General features: G+C 43.8%; 1 protein-coding gene and 1 long non-coding RNA gene across 2 annotated transcripts in view; both read left to right on the top strand.

Annotated features, from left to right (window-relative positions):
* The window catches only part of ZKSCAN1 (zinc finger with KRAB and SCAN domains 1), a 68,005-nt gene that overhangs the window by 19,685 nt on the left and 29,258 nt on the right, over window positions 1-19,062 (top strand). The window lies entirely within an intron of this gene.
* On the top strand, window positions 12,730-18,734 carry LOC116737815. Its single transcript, XR_004343039.1, has 2 exons — window positions 12,730-12,892; window positions 18,604-18,734. It is a non-coding gene; the product is annotated as an uncharacterized LOC116737815 (long non-coding RNA).

Raw genomic sequence — 19,062 nt, 5'->3', positions numbered from 1 at the left:
ACAGCTCGCTGCATTTGATACGTGTGACCATTGACATCTTACATACATCAGAAAACTCATTCCAGGAAAGAACCTCGAGAATGCGATAAATATGGCAAAGCCTTTCATCACATCTCAGCCCTTGGCATCCAAAAGCTTACACTGTAAATAAACTTTATTAATATTGTATGTGAGGAAAACTTTCACGTATACCACTCGTTGCTTTGGACAGAAAATGAATTCCGTCAGTATGTTCCAATCATGTAATGAATTTCAGAAGCACTGCAGAGGAAGCCTGATCCACTCCAGAGGATCCACAGAAGAAAAAAAATGTGGGGAAATGCTAAAAAGAAGGCAAAAATTGTTAAAAAATTGTTCATGTTGGGTACTTCTATATATTTTGTATGACCCACAATGTCAATGTCTGTGTTTTGTACCTTCAACCCCGGTTGTGATTCTGTGTATTCCCTGTAAACAGATAATGTATTTTATTTTAATCTATTTGACAGAACACATCACTCCAAAAGAGCAAAACTTCTGGAGTGAGTAGTGAAGGAGTTGATGTGGGTATAGACAAAAAGTCGGTTTACAGAACGGAGGAGGGGGAAGAGGAGAGAAAACCTTTAGAGTTTGGTGCTCACCAAATCAGAAGAGATTAGTAGATTCCTTAGGAGAGACAGGTCAATAGGCCTCTAAAATGGAACAGTTCCTATAAACATCTGCAGCTTCCTGCGCATTTTCTCTTCAAAGCCAGGAAGTGGACCTCTTAGCTGCCAGCTCACCATTTCAGGCAAAGAAAATGGGTTCTCTGAGCTTGCGAGGTGGGGGAAGAGGGGCTTCTCCAGGAATCAAGAGTAGGGAGTGCACTGGAAAGGCCCATTGGGACCCATTAACCTGACCAGGTCATATAAACTATGGCCCTGCTTCCCCCACTAACTCTGTTCTTTATGCTTAGGCAATTTGGGTTAGCAGAACGCCAGGACGGGCCCTTTCCTGGAAAACTGGCATCCAGTTCCTGGCATGGCGGGAAGTTTTTCTGATAAGGCTTGAGAAGCGTTTTGCAGTATTTGCTTTGGCTGTGCTCCTGTGTAGCTTCCCTGCTCCCACTTACTTCCCGTGATTATTAGAAGGCTTGTGAAGATTCATAGCTGTGAAGGAATTTTTTTCTTCCTTTTTATCCTAGAGTTGATCACCTTTTATTCCAGGGTCTGGTCACCCTGATGTCCTCATCTGAAGCTAGCTAACCAGGTTCATCCTACCATCCTCATGGAAGATTCGTTATGTGAATTGGAGTAACAGTATTAAAATGTAGTCAAACGGTGACAGCAATACTTGCCAGAGGAGCCATATTTTTGTGTGTCCAACTCTGAGCAACTTCTCAGAAATATTTATGAGGGGGCTGGGTTCCCCATCTGGGAAACCAAATGAAGGTCTGCAGGTTGTGAAATGAAATGTAGAGTCAGAAGAAGAAACTAAGTGGTATAAATAGATCTTTTCATAGAAGTTAGAGTAGATTTTTATTTCAACTACTACTGGAGAGTTTAATAAAAAGCATTATTTGCAGAGTTTTCCTAACCTAGGTTTAGATTTTGTTTTTAGAATGGACACACTACTGTACATTTAAAAAGCAGTTACTTATTTGCTATTCAAATTAATTTTTATTATATCTGAAGATGAAATTATCTGTTTTACTTTTCAAAGCTTTGTAAAACAAACTTGAAGTTATAGGGAGGCTAAGCCATCTCCAATTCTGCAGGTCAAATAAAAGTTGGAGAAATAACTTTGGACATATCATACAACAGAATGTGTCGATGTGAGAACTTAGTTTCATATTGTTCTGTTTGACGGTGGATGGCACAAACCTCATGTTTTCCTCTTATCCTGAAACAGTGGAAGGTAAGGAGAGGCATGAGGTTTGGCTTCTAAACACTGTTATTTTAACAGCTTTTTTTTTTTTTTTAATGTTTTGAGATTTCTCCCCTCCGTTTACTTAAAGAATTATGGCCCACTTAGAATTACATGGTAATTAGCAAAGCTAATTGGTCTTCAAGTTCAACTTTCTCCCTTCAGCAAGCACTCATGAAGCAGTGAGGCCCAATGAGTGTCTTAAGACATAAAAAAAAATGAGACCTGCAAGTGATTGAAAGGTGGTAATAAAACTCAGATTTCATTCCAGTTTCAGATTTGGGTTTTAAGTTTCTTGAGTCCAGGGAAGGGACTAGGCAAGCGCAGTCGCCCCGACTCAGGTGTGTGTGTTACTGCTTGCTCGCCTTCCTCCTCACCTCAACCGCTGACCAGTGTAAGTAAGGTTTCTTTCTGCCCTAGCAAGGACAAAGCATGTTAGGCTCAGACCAGCTTCTGCCAATAGCAGGGGTTACATGAAAACGAATAATTGGGGGGAGGGGGGATGGGGGGGGAGAAGGTGGATGGTGATTGTGCAGAAAAATCTTGTTCTAAAACAATACGAGTGTGAGGGTAAGGGTGGGGAGGGTTACAAGCAAAATCAGCGATTATTTTAAAATGAACATATTGTATTTTTATTAACTTGTAGTTAAATATAGGTTATTACAACCAGGTCAACATGATAAGCCTAAATCTATATAGAGAGCTAACTCAGGCATTGTCTTGTTTATCTGTAGACTGGATAAGACAAACCTTTCCTGTTCTGTCAGTCCCTAGTTTCTTAGTTTAGAATAAGTTAGATCGAAAGAAGAAAATGTGTCTTTGTAATACCCGCAGAATTAAGTTCTTGCTGTTGAAACCTGGCTTCTCATTTCACTAGTCTTAGGAGAGTCCAGACGCTTGGTAGACGTTCAAAAAGTGATTTTTAAATTGCATTTGTTCCTTTAAAATCCTCATTAACCTTTCTAGGAAGGCTTCTTTGAATAAATAATGGGATCTTAGAGGAAAAGTGGTTTGTTTTTTTAAAAGCTAGGGAACTCCTCTATTGAAAATCATTTGAAAACTTGATTGAGGACTAAAGTTTCCATTATGAGAAATGGCAGCAAAATGACACTTACATGCATTTATAGTCAATGGTCCATTGTAGGCGGCCGGTGGTGTCTGATGAATGTTAGAGCAGTGAGGTTGGGGAAGGAGATTGTGGGGAATTGTAATAAATATCTCTATGTTGTTTCTCTTCTGGGTCATGGTAAAACAATAAATTCTCACCTCTAGGTGGCAGTGTTGGTGGCGTTTGCTTTTTGTCCTCCTTCGTTGCATAAATACACATTTTGGGTGAAGGAAAAAGTATAATTTCAAAGTTAAAAACAACTGCACCCCTGCAGACCATCTTCGCAGCCACGAACGTGCTGTAAGTAACTTCACAGGAGCACGTTCCAGGTGGCCTTTCGAAGGCAACCAATGAAAACCTGTGGTGTGAAGTAGCTCTTCCCGATACCCCAAAACACGATTTTCTCAGAAGACGGAACCATTAAAACAACCTTTGACCAATTTATGGCACTCCAAAAAAAACTGAACATCCTAACGGTTGGTGCAGCTGGTGATCTGTTCAGATCTTCACACTGTGACTTCTCCCCTGATAACCTGGTTCTGTTATTGTGCAATGTAGTGAAACAGACTCCATTTGATTTTTTTTTCTTACTTTGTCTCATTTAAATGCTTTATACACCCTATTTAGAAACCAGAATCGAGGCGTGAAACATTTCTGTCTGCTTCCGTTTCAGGGTTCTTAAGGACTACTAACTCCTGCCCTACCTGCTCTAGTGGAACATGCAAACTCTTTTTAAAGTAAATAAAAGAAGTAAAAGGTGGCACATGTGAAAAAAAAAAAAAAACACAAGTTTTTTATGCATTGATCTTCACAATAAAATCCCCATTCAGGGGAACTTTGCCCTGTCCAAGGGTCTTAGCACACCGCACCCCCCACTGCCCAGAGAGCAGAACCTGAGCTGAGGGCTTATGTGCAGATGATTTATTTGGGGAAGTGATTCCAGAGAACTGAAGTGAGGGACGGGGTAGGCCGAAATGGGAAGAAATCCAATCCGTTATTGAACTTGGTCACTGCCGGGGAGGATGAACCCTGTGGCAAATTCTGGCCCTGAGCTAATAAAATCGGCCTTGGGTAAGCAGAGGACGGGAACCTTACCGCACCCCGCCCCCCCCCGCCCCCAGGGCAAACTGGAGCTCCAAGAGCCAAGGGTCAGGGTTTCTTCCGGAAGCTTCTCAACTTTTTACTCTGCAGTCCAGTTCAAACCCTGGTGGCTGCCTTGCCTTCCTCTCTTCACAGCTGCAGGAGGGAAAGGTGGATGAGGCCACCTTCCTTCCACCCTTACCTTGGTGGACAACCCTATTCGCTGCCAGAGTCTTGGGTTCCCAGTGTAGGTGTCTTCTGCTCTCCAGTCCCCTGTGCTAGTCACAGCTTCACTTCACCCTTTCTCAGCAGATGTCCCTCAGTATTCTTTCCCAAGGGCCCAAGTCCACCAGGACGTGCCTCACTGTCTGGTCCTTCCTGCTCCCTGGAGCCCCTGGCCTTGCTCTCTGGTGCTTCCATGCCCCTCACCCGTCAACACCTGTTCTATGTTTAAATAAACACAACTATAGTTATAAGGAGCAAAAACAAATTCTGAAAATCTTTGGACTTTGTCCTTTCCTTTTGGGCTACCAAATTCCTCTCTGAAGTGGACCATGACCACTCTTCTCATCTCTTAGGTGCTGATCTCCCTCCTGTACCTCAGCTCTTTCCCAACCGTTTAAATGGAAGATCACAGGTATTCTTGACAGAGCATTTTCCCTCGTCTTCATTCTCCCTTATCTAGAGCACTTGGCCATTTCCTTGAAACTCCATCAGTGGCTTGTATTATGCTATCCTTTGGCGGCTCTCTCTTCACTCATGAATAATAAACATCAATTTTTTCTAATCCACACATCATTTTCCAAAAAAACCAGTTGACTCAAAAGTGCAGAAACAGGCCTAGAAAATGAAGTGACTTACCCAGTAAATGGGAGAGCAGGATTTTATTTCTAAATTTTTATTTTGAGAGAGAGCATGAGCAGGGGAGGGAGAGAGAGAATCCCAAGCAAGCTCTGCACTGTCAATGCAGAGCCCGACTTGGGGCTCAATCTCATGAACAGCAAGATCATGACCTGGGCTGCAATCAAGAGCCCTAAGCTTAACTGACTGAGCCACCCAGGTGCCCCCACTTTATTATTTTTTTTAATTTATTTACTTCCCTTTTTTTTTTAATTTTTATTTATTTTTGAGAGAGAGACAGCGTGTGAGCAGGGGAGGAGCAGAGAGAGAGGGAAACAGAATTCAAAGCAGGCTTTGAGCTGTCAGCACAGAACCTGATGCAGGGCTCGAACTCACGAACTGTGAGATCATGACCTGAGTTGAAGTTGGACACTCAAGTGACTGAGCCACCCAGGCGCCCCTATTTACTTCCTTATTTTTAAGTAACCTCTCTACCCAACATGGGGCTTGCACTCAACTCCGAGTCACATGCTCTTCTGATTGAGCCAGCCAGGTGTCCCCAGAACTAGATTTCAAAACCAGGTGTGTGACTCTAGCAACCGTTCTGTTATGAGCTCAATTCTCCCTCCTTCATAAATCACTTACATGATCCCACAACTATGTTTATGGAACAGCCTCACACAATGGTTAAACGTACACAGGCCTTGGAGGGAGCCAGTTTGCCTAGGGTCAAACCCTTCATCCACCACTTACTTGCTGTGTCTTAGTTACCTCATGTGCAAAATGGGCAGAGAGTTCTATAAGCATTAAATGAGCCATTACATGTAAGTCATGTGCAACAGTGCCTGACATAAGTGTTCCAAAAATAGGTCACCTGTTATTTCCTCCATGGGCCTCTCGATCTCTCCTGAATATTTATTTAGCCCTCACAAAAGTCACTTTTTTTTAAGTGAAACATCCTGGCATGTCCTCCATTCCATGAGTCCCTAAAACACATAACCCTGAAATCAGCTCCTTGTGAAACTGGGGACCCTGGCTCTGGGCCCATTTCAGTCCCAAATGTTATGTGCAAAAATTTCACAAGGCCTCTGTGATTAAAGTTGCCTCACTCCTTCAGCTGATGCAAGTCCCTTTGCAATCTCAAATCCTCCAATGAACCAGAATTTCCCCTGGAGGAGTGAAAATTGCTGCCCAGGCTTAAAGGAGCCCTTCCTTGCTTGTTCCAAACTACCCATGTCCCTTTGCCAGTGGACTTACTGCTTCCAAGTCTTCAGCGTGGCCTCTACTCCGGATGCTTGAACACAGGAGGTGGTAGTCTGACTCTACCCTACCTGGGTTAAGTTTGTCGCGTGCCCTACATTTAGTTCTGGATTGCACATTTTAAAAGAGAAACAGTCCAAGTGCTGGATAATAAAAGCAACACCACCTCGTGTGTACAATAAAGGGTTTTTTTGTTTTTTTTTTTTCTTGGTGAAGAGAAAACTCACGGGGAACTTGGTCTCTTCCCTCAAATACCTAAAGGCCTGTCATGATAAAAGAGGGATTTAATTTGTTCTGTGTGACTCCCAAGACATAGAACCCAAAAGCCTTTGCGACAAACACTGACAGGCCATGTGCTAGGAATAAGAAAAGGAAAGAGCGACAGCAGTGAGTAAGGCAGATGAGTGAAGGGGCTCTGCCTGGCTGCTACCAGGACAAATGAGAAAAAGGCACCCCTTCCTCAAGACACTTAGTTGACTGCCTTCTGCCGGCAAGTTGTGATAACCACACAACCTACTGATAACTCCCGGATAATAAGGTGAATGGTGGCCCCTGGGGTGGTGCGGGGTACAAGTTGCATAACTGGAGTAGCCCTTGTGGAAGCCACTGGGAGAAGAAAGAACCTTGTTGCAGGTGCAGCCAGAGCTGTAAGAATTCAGGCACTCAGGTATGGCTGGGGGACTCTCAGAGGCAGGGGGCAGGCAGAAAGGGATTTTGCATTGGGGAAGGCTGGGCCAGATGCCCTTTGTGATCTCCTTCTATTCTGACATGATGCACATTTTTTTCTGGGTTCTTCCAGAAACTAGGGGAACAACTTGCAACCTGCTCTTGTAAAAGTCTTGGCAGGAAACTTCACCTTCTCTTATTAGAGAGAAGGCAGGTGGCTCCTTCCAGAGAGGGCAGAATTGAAAAAAGTGCCTGTGATGGGTAGAGCCACATCTGTCCCTGTGGGAAGGGGGCATGGAGGCTAACATTAAACCAGAGAGAGGATCAGAAATAATATTGTAGCCAAGAACACTTAGTGATAGAGAACAAACTATAGGTTGATGGAGGAGGTGGGTGGGAGATGGGCTGGATGGGTGATGGGTACTAAGGAGGCCACTTGTTATGATGATCACTGGGTGTTGTATGTAAATGAATTCAGAATCACTGAATTCTACTCCTGGCACCAATATAGCACTGTCTGTTAACTAACTAAAATTTTAAAAAATAAATAAAATGATCAGGTTAAAAAAAATAATACTGTTACCAAATAAACATTTTACTTTTTTAAATATTTTCTTGAAGTTTATTTATTTTTTTTGAGAGTGAACAAGAGCTCCAATGAGCGTCAGGGAGAGGCAGAGAGAGGAGAGAGAGAATCCCAAGCAGGCTCTGTGCTGTCACCACAAAACCCAGCACAGGACTTGATCTCATGAACTATGAGATCTTGACCTGAGCCGAATCAAGAGTCAGATGCTAAACCTACTGAGCCACCCAGGCACCGCCCAAATAAACATTTTAAATGATTAAAAAAATATATTGTAGCCAAAAGTGATGAAGACTAGAAGTCTCACTGTTGGTATAGTCAGTTACAAAGCCAGTGCACTTTTGTGTGATCCAAACACTTGAAGTTGTCAGAGAAGGTGGGGCACCTGGCTGGCTCAGTCAGTAGAGTGTAGGACTCTTGATCTCAGGGTTGTGAGTTTGAGCCCCACACTGGGTGTAGAGACTACTTAAAGTTGTCAGAGAAGGTACTATTATGCCCATTTTCCTGATAATCAAATTGCAGATCTAAATCTCCCAAGGCTCATTGGCAACGGAGCTCCAGCTTCAAGCTGTGAGGTTGTCTAACTACATCACTCTGCTTTTATTCTCTTTTCCTTTCATTTTATTTTTTCTTTCTTTTTTAAAATATACATATTTAAAGTTATCTCTACACCCAATGTGGAGCTCAAACTCAGGACCCCAAGATCAAGTCACAAGCTCTACTGACTGAGCCACCCAGGCGCCCATCCTTTCATTTTCTTTAGCTGAATGAATGTTTTTGCAGCTCCCCAACATGCTGTACGTGTGGACCCCTTCCAGGAAGAAAAAAAAGGAAGTTTTCACAGTTGGAATGGGACAGAAGTTCGCCGAGCCTTGTTTTAGGAGAAATCAAGATTTGATCACCCTCTACTGGCTAAGCATAGTGATGGCAGCAAAAAGAAGCCGTGGTGAGAATGAGCAAGGAAGATCCAGAGAGTCACCATTTTAGGGACAAACTTGACCACCATGCTGCTGGTAGGGAAGGGAGGAAGCTAGAGCCTACAGTAACCCGTGGTAGCTTTTCCCCTTCTGGATTTCTGCTACAAGGAGAGGGAATGCTTTTTCTTTTTCAGGCCAAATAATCTTTCAAGCAAAAAAGAACTGGATAATGTAGAGAAAATGGGAGAGTATGGAGGTCATTTAGGAACCATGGACCTTCAGAGGGCCCTCGGTCAGTTCAGACATTTTACATTCCAAGATTCAGAAGCAACTTTCAGATCATGGAACTGTTGTAAGTGATCGCTGGGACATGATAGATTTTAAATATTTTGAAGGGCTGGCAAGAAGAACAACTACATTTTGTGAGATAAAAGGACCAATCAAAACCAGGGTTGAAATTGTAGGAAAACAGATTTTTGCTTTAATGTAAAGAAATTTCAGCAATTAGAACGTCCCAAAAGGAGGGAACTGTTCTCTAAATGAGTAAGCTCCCTGCCATGTAAATGGTTAGAAGCAGAGGGCTGTTCACAGAAAGAGTGTTTGCACGTTAACAAGAGGCTAGTCTGTGGTTGCCTACGATGCCTTATTCAGGCACCATTTATTGGTCTCATCTCTATTTTCATTGACCACATCTGCAATTATTTGCTTACATATCTGCCAAGAACTGTATTTTTCATTTTTTCCTTGTGCTTTAATACAATGGCTGACACATTCTTGGTATTTGTCAAATGAATTCACTGGAAAAGTATGAGGTTCTTGGAAATCAAAACTGTTCTGAAGAGGAAATGCAGGTGACACACCACAGTGAGCCACCAGTCAAGTTGGCTAACTTTTCCTTTGCTCTCTTGTGGTTGTGCTATAGTTATTTTAATGGAAGAAACGAATGACTCACCCTAAGTTAATTTGCTTTAATAAAGTATGATTTGCATGGATAGCCTGTTGATCTTCCTAATGCTTTTAAAAAAAAATTTTTTTTAAAGTTTATTTAGTTTGAGAGAGATAGAGTATGTGTGTGTCAGAGAGGGACATAAAGAAGGAAAGAGAGAGAATCCCAAGCAGGCTTAAGTCAGTCCAAAGCCTAACTCGGGCTTACTCTCATGAACCATGAGATCATGACCTGAGCCAAGATCAAGAGTCAGACACTTAACCTACTGAGCCACCCAGGCAGCTCTATCATCCTAATGCTGTTTTTAAAAACCTGTTGAGATAGAGGCACCTGGGTGGCTCAGTTGGTTGAGCATCCGACTTCTGCTTGGGTCATGATCTCATCGTTCATGAGTTTGAGCCCTGCATTGGGTGCACCGCTGTCAGCACAGAGCCTGCTTTGGATCCTCTGTCCCCCTCTCTCTCTGCCACTCCCCCACTCACCCTCTCTCAAAAAGGAGAGAGAGAGATTAATAATAAACATTTAAAAAAAAACCTTTTGAGATATAGTAAGGACACAGGATTGAATTAGAGAATCTGTATTCTACTCTCAGCTCCACTACCAACTAGCTCACTAGTGTGGCTTGGATATGATTTCTCCAGGCATTGGTGTTTTGTTTTATTTTTGGTGTTTTGTTTTTTTTTTTTAACGTTTATAGAGGGAGATAAAGAATCCAAAGCAGGCTCCAGGCTCCAAGCTGTCAGTGCAGAGCCTGATGCGGGGCTCAAAGTCATAAACTGTGAGATCATGACCTGAGCCAAAGTCAGACACTTAGCTGACTGAGCCACCCAGGTGCCCCAGCATTAGTTTCTTCATCTGAAAACAAGAGCATAACCAGATTATCCTTAAGGTCTATTTTGGCATTAATATTTTCCAACTCTGGGCCCCTTTGCTTTAGACAGAGCAACAGGCTTGGAATTGGAAGGATTTCCTTCAGGCCCCAACATCACAGCTCACTGGTTGCATGGCTAGGCAAAGATCCTTTTGACTAAGAGACTGGATTGAGCACGACCAAGACATCAACATGCATGTGGCTCATGGAATTGTGCAGGTTTCCTGGTTTTCCTCTAGTGATTCTGTTCCCTTCAACCATCTCTTATTCCTCCAGTCTAATTCAGAGGCAGTAGAGTATTTAAAAGCACAGGCTTTGGAGAAAAGAGCCAAGTGTGAATCTTGACTTTCCAGCAGATCACTTGTATGACACTGGTCAAGGTACTTACTTTTCTGAGCCCCAGTTTCCTGATCTGTAAAACAGAGATTTCAATATTTCACAGGGATAAGTATTCTCAGGTCTATAATATTTCATAGGATTGATATAATGAAGACAAATGTGTATAGTAGATTGTTCCCCAAAACAGTCACATTATATCCCATCCCACATACTCTTTCACAATGAAATAGAGAAATTTCTTTCACCAAGGAATAAAGTCTGTCTTCTTCCCCTTGAATCTGGCCCAGTGACCTGTTTAATTTTTTTAAATGACTTATTTATTTTTGAGAGAGAGAGAGAGAAAACAGAGGAGGGGCAGAGAGAGAGGGAGACACAAAATCTGAAGCAGGCTCCAAGCTCTGAGCTGTCATCACAGAGACTGATGTGGGGCTTGAACTCACAAACTGCAAGATTATGGCCTGAGCCAAAGTCAGACACAACCGACTGAGCCACCCAGGTGCCCCTGCACACAGTGGCCTGTTTAAACAATCTAATATGGTAGAAATGATGCTGTGTAACTTCCAAGGCTGGGCTCTAAACACATGCAAGTTCCACCCTGACTTCTTAAAATGCTCCTCTTGGGGAAGCCAGCAGTCATGTCATGAGGAAGCCCGAGCAGCCATGCGGAGACACTCACACGGAGGAGCACGGAACCCCCAGGCCAACATCCCAGCTGAGCTTCCAGTCTGTGGGCCAGCCCCAACCACCAGCCATCCCAGTCCCTTAGGACACCACAGGAAGGAGAAGAATCCAGCCAATTCACAGATTTGTGAGATCAAATGAGAAATGATAACTGTTGTGTTAAGTCACTAAGTTTTGAAGTAGTTTTTAATGCAGCAATAAAGAAGTGAAACCAAGTGCTTAACAGTACCTTGCCCATAGTAAGTACTCTAAGGAGGTGTATGGAGGGGATGGTAATGGTAAATGTTGTGAAAGGGTTTGACATTAAGGGAAAAACTAACAGGAGTATGGAGCAAGCTGTATGAAGATATTAAAGGTGTTCTCCACATTCCTAGGGGCTCCCCCACCTCTTCAAAACAGCACAAGATGATACAGGAAGTGGCCATCCTTACATTGAACTTTTCTATCATTTCCATTCATTGATCTTAGTTCTGAATTCCGGGGTCCCCTAAGACAAATTTCTTTTGGAAACGACAACTCTTTGTATTTGAAAACTACGACTACTTTGTCCCTCATTCTCCCCTCCTCTTCTCCTACCTAAAGTAAAGGAAGGAAAAATTCTTCAGATTCTCTCTGGTCAAATTAGGTATGGTGTTCAGACCTCACACCCTCCGATTTGTTCATTTCTGGATGACCATTGGCTTTTGGTGCCTGTAACAGGTGGTGTCGAGAACCCACCCATCTTAGATGTCTGACCAATGCATGTGGGAAGGAATGAATGAAAAAAGACTGACCATGGGATAACTGTTGACACTGGCCAGTTGGTACATGAAGGCCCACTGTCATCCTCTCTACTTTTGTCTTTGAAAATTAAAATTTTTTAATGATCCTAGAAAAATAGGGGGAAACGCTGTCATGTTTCTGTGAAGTTATGGTGCATTTAATCAGGGATTTCGTGTTCAGGGATGTTGCTGTCCTTCAGTATGTGTACCTTTTGAGGAATCAGGCAAAAGCAAAATCAATGGGGGCTGGGAAGGGGGTGCCGAAAGAAACATTGAGAATCAAGCCTGAAATCTGCAGGAGCAGCAGGAGAAAAGGTAGGCAGAAACTTCTTTAACCAGTCCTGCAGCATCAGGAGCACTTAGAGGGCAACCTCCGAGATTTCTGCCCAGGAAACTTAGAATCCGCAAAAGCCCCAAAGGCACGGCGACTTAGATTGATGCCACCGTGACCCAGGTCCGAGATTGATCACTGAATCTCTGACTTCGTGGGCCAAGCGTGCGGCTCCGTGTCCATAAACGTGGGCCGCGTTCTCACGAGACGACGGGCTCAGGTCTCGGGCGAACGGGTTCTGAAGTCCACGAAGGGACCGAGGTCGCTGCGCCGAGCCCGCGCCTCTCCCTGGACCGGGACTACGGAGACTGGGTGCGAGAACCCGCGAAGCCTTCACCTGGCAGGCACTTCCTTGGTTTAAAAGGTGGAGGGGGGAGGGGGGGGAGTGGCGGCTGGGGAACGAGGTTCCTGCTAGTTCGCGTAGTGGAGCGACCTCGCCCGTCCCCAAGACGCCAAAACCCCCGACTAACCAAGACACCGAGAGGCAGAGACGACCTCCCCCGGTCCTAGAGGGACCGCTACGGACCCGGACAACTCCCGCGGGGGGCGGGGTTCTGACGAACTTCCGGCTGCGCCGGCCGCGGGGTGCGTCGAGGCACCAGAGCTTCGAGCGGCCCCAAATCCGGTGAGTCTTTGGATTCCTGGTTCGCGTAGCTGCGGGAGAGGGAACCTTGGGTGAAAGGGTTCGGAGAGGGAAGAGGGGTTGAGCAGCTGTGGCCTCTGGAGAACCCCCTAGACCGGTCCTGGGAGGGCTGTGGGGAGGAGCTCCGTGCTCCTACCCAGCTAAGCTAGTGGAGGCTCGTCCTCGCCTTTTCCTGCCCTCCCCGGCGGTTTCTCAGATAAACTGCTTCTTTCGCGTTCCAGAACAGATTTTCTGTGCTCTCCCTGAGACGGGCCCTTAGTCCGTCGGACCCGGGCTGCCTTCTCTTTTTTCCTTGCTCTTAACAGGAAGTCCGAACTCGGGGCTAATTGATGAGAAGATGTCTGAGGGGTTTGGGGACCTGCGGTGGGAAACCGAGCCTCATTAGAAGTCCCGGGTAGCTATTGATCCAAGAGAGGGAATAGTTCCGTTGGGCTTTGTTCAGATTAGAAAGCAGATACACAATAAGGATCTGCTCGAGTTTGGAAACACATTTCTAGGTTACCATTTATAAATAGTTTCTCGAGAGGAAGGCGATCTGGTGGGTGAGGTCCTTGGAAACCTATGTAATATAAAGTAAGAGTTGAAAGAACTGTGAAGGAAAGAATCAAGAGGCAAAGCAATTGTTTTCAGGGATTGGGGTGCTGCTATGCAGAAAGTTAAGTACTGTACAGTAGAATTCCATGCTTCAAGAATTAACCATATTTGCCTGCCTGCGAGTTTTCAGGTACACAATGTGTGTGTTAAAAGCATTCTAGCAATAGTTGGTAAGTACCATTAAATTGTTATCATCTATTTTAATTTGGTTTATTTATGCCTCATCTTGTTCCGGAATGGGTTTGGGGCACTTCTATAAGAGAGTATAAGTTTTGGGAAATTGGGATAAAAGAGGGGGAAAAAACCACCTGGGAACAAGAACAGTTCCCTTCTGGTTATAGTAGACCATAAACTTTTGCTTGATGAGCCTCTTGTGCTACACATTCTAGATAGTCTAAAGAAAGTAGTTCACTGTGGTTGAAGACAATCTGAATTAGTAATGAAACCTCCTCTTTTCTACCCACATGCTTTTTTTATCTTATAAATACTGTATTAAGAAAAACTCAGAAGCCAGGGCACCTGGCTGGCTCAGCCACTGTAGCACAGGACTCTTGATCTCAGGGTTGTGAGTTCAGTCCCCACGTTGGGCATAGAGCTTATGATACATAGATAGATAGATAGATAGATAGATAGATAGATAGATAGATATGCAGGCATAGAGTTTATAATAAATAAATTAATTAATTAAAAAAAATTCAGAAGCCATGACCTGGAGGGCATCCCGAGATGAAACTTTAGGCAAACTCAGCATGACCAAATGTGAAATAACTGGCTTTGCTCAAGGGAAAAAAAAATTTACAACAGAGCATTACCAGGTTTTTAAAAAGTCTTTGCCAGTCCAATAGATGGAAGCATTTCATTGCAGCTTTAATTTCCATTTATTCTGTTGTAAATAAGGTTAAGCATCTTTTCATGGATTTATTACTAAGCTGAGATTTGAAAGACAAAAAGAAGTTTGTCTGAGAATTGGGCATTATCAGTGCATTGGGAATGAGCAGGGAAGCAATGAGACAGAATGAAGAGGCAGAGGCCAGGTTGTGACTTTTGTCTGCCATACAGAGAAGTTAATAAAATGGTTGTTAAGAGCAGGGTCATATGTGCAGATCTGTATTCTAAACCTCTGCTGGTACTAGACTTTTAATGTGTGAAACTTGATTTTTTTTTTTTTTCAACATTTATTTATTTTTGGGACAGAGAGAGACAGAGCATGAACGGGGGAGGGGCAGAGAGAGAGGGAGACACAGAATCGGAAACAGGCTCCAGGCTCTGAGCCATCAGCCCAGAGCCCGACGCGGGGCTCGAACTCACGGACCGCGAGATCGTGACCTGGCTGAAGTCGGACGCTTAACCGACTGCGCCACCCAGGCGCCCCGTGAAACTTGATTTTTAGAGGAGGCATCGTCAGGGGTCAAGGGCAGGCTGCCGCAAGATGGGGCACTTTAACTTTAGCACAAACATTATTTTGAGTTAAAAGCAATTGAAACCCAGCAGATTCAGGAAAGGCTCTTTACCTTCCCCCTCAAGTGCCTGCCTACACCAGGAAGAGAGCTATTAATGAGATTGCTTTTTACCTAAGAAACCTGCATAATAGGGCACCGTTTGTTTTCCTAACATCTCCTCTCACCTCTCTTTTGGTCTTCCTCATCTTTGTATCCTCAGACCCCTTTCCTTAGCTCAGGTTGTTATTTAAGGCTCCATGTTGCCTCACTGCCTTTGGGATTTCATATCTATGTGGATTCCCTGTACACACAAAACTAAATTTGATGGGGGCATCTGGGTGGCTCAGTCAGTTAAGCGGCCAACTTCGGCTCAGGTCATGATCTCACGGTCCGTGAGTTCGAGCCCCGCATCGGGCTCTGTGCCGACAGCTCAGAGCCTGGAGCCTGTTTTAGATTCTGTGTCTCCCTCTCTCTGACCCTCCCCCGTTCATGCTCTGTCTCTCTCTCTCTGTCTCAAAAATAAATAAATGTTAAAAAAAAACAAAAAAAAACACTAAATTTGATGTTCTCCTGTTAAAAAAAAATTTTTTAAGGTAAGCTCTACACCCATCATGAGGCTCAAACTCACATCCCCGAGACCCTCTTCCTACTGAGCCAGCCAAGTGCCCCTCGATTTTTCTTTAAACAAACACACAAACACGCCTCTGCTGGTAGCCTTTGAGCCTGTGGAATTGGAGTTGCCAAACTGGAAAATGGCCTGTGCAATTTCAAAGGAGGAAAAGACTGTTGTAACATCAACTAGTCAAAAGTGTTTGATGTGGGGAATAAGTTTAAGAATTCTCTATGCTTGCACCAATGGGTTAGCAAGGCTTAGGGTGGAAAGCCACCAGAGGGGGAAAGTGCCCAAAGCCAGTCATTAAGTAAGACAAAGCATAGAGGCAGAAAGCCCTGGGTGAAAGAGTCTAAAGTTAGCTGGGCTGAAGAGTGCCTTGTTAACTCTGAGGTTGCAAGCTCAAGCAATCTTAAACTTTGGAGATAACAGCTAATTGGCTAAATCACCTACAGAAAAACATTTTCCATCTGCCGCCAGTATATCATTGTGCTTTGATCTCAACTTCAAAACGCAGCTTGCCCCCCAAACCCTTTGCTTCTTACACAAGTTAATGGTCACTATCTGATCATTTCCTTCCGCACATTTACCACATATGTAAAATCTTGAGAGCTCAATAAATACAGAGGTGAAACCCCTGTTCTGGGCTCTTGTCTCCTCCCTGACATTAGCCTCTCGTATTCATTTCTGTGTCTGCTCTCTTGCTGGATAAGAGAGAGCTCCAGACTCAAAAGTCTGTGACAGTTTGATAAAAGTAAAAGTAAGCTTTGTGATATGTTTAAAATAGATCTGCTAGAAACTTTATTTCATTAAGCCAATATTCTAATAATTGTTGAATGAGAGTCAGAAATTAATTATTGTTCCTAGAGACAAAGCAGGTACCTTTTAAAAAGAAATCATAAAAAGGCTTCATAACTTTTTAAAAGTATCTAAGAATGGTCTGCTTCAACATCATAAGTATTAAAGTTAACAGCTGTGCTTCTCCCCCCCCCCATATTTTTAATTTAAATGTTTTATTTTATTTTTAAGTAATCTCTATACCCATCATGGGGCTTGAACTCACAACCCCAAGATCAAGAGTCACACGCTGCACTGACTGAGCCAGCCAGGTGTCCCTTAAATGTTTTTAGAATAGTTTTAGATCTATAAAAAAGCTCAAAGATAGTACAGAATTCCCATATACCTTTTCTCCAGTTATTGTTAACCCCTTGCATTACTGGGTACATTGGTCACAACTAAGGAACCAACACTGATATATTACTATTAATTAAGCTCCGCACTTTATTTGAAGGTCACTAGTTTTTCCCTAATGTCCTTTTTCTGTTCCAGGATCCCATCTAGGGTACCGCATTATATTAGCCTTCAAGTCTACTTAATGTCCTCTGGTCAGTGACAATTTCTCAGGCTTTCCTCGTTTTTAATGATCTTGACAGTTTTGAGAAGTACAGGTCAGGTGTTTTATAGAAAGTCCCTCAATCCATGGGGCGCCTGGGTGGCGCAGTCGGTTGGGCGTCCGATTTCAGCCAGGTCGCGATCTCGCGGTCCGTGGGTTTGAGCCCCGCATCGGGCTCTGTGCTGACTGCTCAGAGCCTGGAGCCTGTTTCCGATTCTGTGTCTCCCTCTCTCTCTGCCCCTCCCCCGTTCATGCTCTGTCTCTCTCTGTCCCAAAAATAAATAAAAACGTTGAAAAAAAAATTAAAAAAAAAAAAAAAGAAAAAAAAAAGAAAGTCCCTCAATCCAGATTTGGAGGAGGAAGGCCACAGAGGTGATGTGCCCTTGTCATCATTTTCAGGTGCACTTACCACTGGTGATGTTAACCTTGGTGATCCGACTGAGCTAGTGTTTGCCTGGTTTCTGCATGGTAGTACTTCCCTTCAGCCCCTTTCCGTATTTTTCTCGCGGAAGCAAGTCCCTAAGTGCAGCCCACACTCAGGGGGTGAAGAGTTAAGTCTCCCTTCTTGACAGGAGTATCTACATACATAAATTGGCATAATTCTGGGTGGGAGGTTTGTCCCTTCTCTGTTTATTCAGTCACTTTTTTTTTTTTTTAACATTGTATGGATTCACAGATACTTATTTCACATTTCAGGTTATAATCCACTACTGTATTTTGTTGCTCAGATTGTTTTAGTTGTAGCTATTGAGAGCTTCCCCCCCCCCCCAAGTTGGCTCCTGTGTCCCTTTAACATGCCCCATTGTTTTGTTTTTTAACTTTGTGTCACTATAGGATGCTCCAGGCTCATTTTGTATGCTCCCCAACCTAGAATCAGCCATTTTTCCATTTTCTAGTTCTTTTTATTGGAGAAACCAAGATCCAGGCTCTGGGTATGCTAATTGCAGGATGTCATTGCTTCTAAACCTTCACAGCAGACAGAACTAGGAAATCAATGTCTGCATACTAACTCGTGTACACACACTTACTAATTCTGTATTCACCTGTATCTGTAAACTAAGTATGAGTTGATGCTGCCATATTTTTTTAGCTTAAATTTGTACTGATAATTAAAAAATTTTTTTAATGTTTATTTTTAATTTATTTTTAATGTTTATTTCTGAGACAGAGGGAGACAGAGCATGAGTGGGGGAGGGGCAGAGAGAGAGGGAGACACAGAATCAGGAGCAGGCTCCAGGCTCTGAGCTGTCAGCACAGAGCCCAACGTGGGGCTCGAACTCACGGACCGTGAGATCATGACCTGAGCCGAAGTTGGTCGCTCAACCGACTGAGCCACCCAGGCACCCCTGTTTATTTATTTTTGAGAGAGAGAGAGAGAGAGAGACAGTGCAAGCAGGGGAGGGACGGCGGGGGAGGGGGGCGGGGGGGGGGGATAAAGAATCTGAAGCAGGCTCCAGGCTCTGAGCTGTCAGCACAGAGCCCGACACAGGGCTCGAACTCATGAATGGTGAGATTATGACCTGAGCCGAAGTGAGACACTTAACTGACTAAGCCACCCAGGCACCCCTGTACTGATATTTTTTTTAAGCCTGATTTTACAGCTTTTATTCCATGAGTACACCCAAAGATCCATATATCGCATTCATTCTTCCCACAGATATTTGAGTACCTGCAAAATACCAGGTGTATTGTAGATGTTTGGAATATAGCAGTGAAGAAAACGGATGAAAGTCTCTGCCCTCAGGAGTTGGTATTCAAGAAGGAAACAGGCGGTTTAAAAAAAAAAAAGGTAAAATATATAGTATATGTATGGAGGTAAGTGATGTGGAAGAGAGTAAATTAGCATAAGGAGTTCTGGGATGAGCAAGAGTTGTGTGCAGTTTAAAATATGGGGTCAGGGATGCCTTGGCGAGAACATAGTACAGACCTGAAGGAGCCAGCCATATGTAATCTGGAAGAAGCATTCGGCAGAGGGAACGCCATGCTCTGAGGGGGGATGCTTGCCTCACGTGTTCAAGGGACAATGTGGTTGGGGTCAATGAACAAGAGAGAAGTAGAAGATGAAGTCAGACGGGCAACAGAGCTGAGACCTCGTGAGGCCTTGCTGGCCATTGTG

The sequence above is a fragment of the Lynx canadensis genome, chromosome E3 (genome assembly GCF_007474595.2).
Source record: "Lynx canadensis isolate LIC74 chromosome E3, mLynCan4.pri.v2, whole genome shotgun sequence".
NCBI classification, from domain to species: Eukaryota; Metazoa; Chordata; class Mammalia; order Carnivora; family Felidae; genus Lynx; species Lynx canadensis.
This window is presented reverse-complemented; position numbering and strand designations above follow the sequence as displayed.